Source organism: Apaloderma vittatum, unplaced genomic scaffold (assembly GCF_000703405.1).
Source record: "Apaloderma vittatum isolate BGI_N311 unplaced genomic scaffold, ASM70340v1 scaffold37530, whole genome shotgun sequence".
Lineage (NCBI taxonomy): Eukaryota > Metazoa > Chordata > Aves > Trogoniformes > Trogonidae > Apaloderma > Apaloderma vittatum.
In genome coordinates this window covers 1-1,262 of record NW_009696874.1, presented here as the reverse complement: position 1 = coordinate 1,262, position 1,262 = coordinate 1, and the positions used below count along the sequence as shown (strand labels likewise).

At 52.3% G+C, this 1,262-nt stretch overlaps 1 non-coding gene across 1 annotated transcript; it reads left to right on the top strand.

Moving 5' to 3' along the window:
- The first annotated feature begins 53 nt into the window (after positions 1–53).
- Positions 54–126, top strand: TRNAT-UGU. Its single transcript has one exon. It is a non-coding gene; the product is annotated as a tRNA-Thr (tRNA).
- The last annotated feature ends 1,136 nt before the right edge of the window (positions 127–1,262 follow it).

Sequence of the window (1,262 nt, the reverse complement as noted above, 5' to 3'; positions counted from 1 at the left end):
TGGGGCGGCCTGTGCCGAATCATTAGGGACAGAGAGGGAGGGTTTTGAGCGGTGGCTCCATAGCTCAGTGGTTAGAGCACTGGTCTTGTAAACCAGGGGTCGCGAGTTCGATCCTCGCTGGGGCCTCCCGCTAGTTTTTAGGCCTCATTTTCCCCGCCTGCATCCGTGAGCATTCAGTCTAATTTTAGGACATTTTGGTGGTGGCGGAATCGAGCGTGCGGGCAGGCTCCATGGGCTTGCTGTTAAGGAGAACGCGTTGGTAACAAACACTCTCGGCGAAATCAGACTGTAAACGGGAACAGTGGTCAGCGGGCTGTGCTTCGTGCAGGGTGGGGAGCCGGGGGGAGCAAAAGCCTGTTTGGGAAGCAGCGTGGGAATGGCTGAGTAAATGTTTGTACAGCTCACATCACAATTTCCCTGATGGGAGCTTTGGCAAAATGCTGTTAAGGGGTTTAAAAGGAACAAATTGCCCCTGAGTGGAGAATAAACTGGGCAGGATTATCTGACTCTTCACAGTTTGTCAGGCAAGCCAAGCTGTGGGGTTTATTTCTGTGCTGGAGGCTGGACAGAGGAGGTGTAATAATTCTTTGCCTTTTCCTCTTTTTTTTTTCCTCCCCTTCCCTTTTGGATTACAGAAGGAGCTAGAAATCTCAGCACAAATCCTCTTGAGCACCACATTTTAAAAATACGCATTCAGGGTTTTTTTCAGGAATCTTGTGAGCAAGTTTCTAGCACTGCAAACCCCACAGCAATCGCTACCGACATCAGGTAGGGAAATGAATACGTGCGCTTTGGTGAGGGGAAGGGACAGCACCAGCAGCTCACACACTGCAAGGGGCTCAAACCGTGGCAGAGCTGTTGAACAGGCAGGCAGCTGCTGGAAGCTGAAGCTTCATATGTCAAGAAAGAAGCTGTGGCATTGCACCAGAGCCCGTGTCACACCCTCCGGGCTGCTACCACAGCTCCTCTGCAGCCTCCTTTCTCTGCGGGAGTGGATCAAAGCTGTGGTGATGGACGGGGCTGTGCAAGTTGCCACTGCTGTGGTGAGAGGAGGGGAGCTGACAGGCTGTTTGCCCCTTACGGCAGGAGCTGTGCTGTGCCACAAGGCCCAGAAAGCACTTGAATTTGCTCTGAGGTTCTTGCACATAATTTGCTTGGAATGGCTCGTTTGCAGCATTGCCTCTCCGTCCCATCGGGGAAAACAGTGCTTGATCCCAATGTCAGTGTTACCAGTTGAGGATCATCTTGGCCGGTTCCTTGGT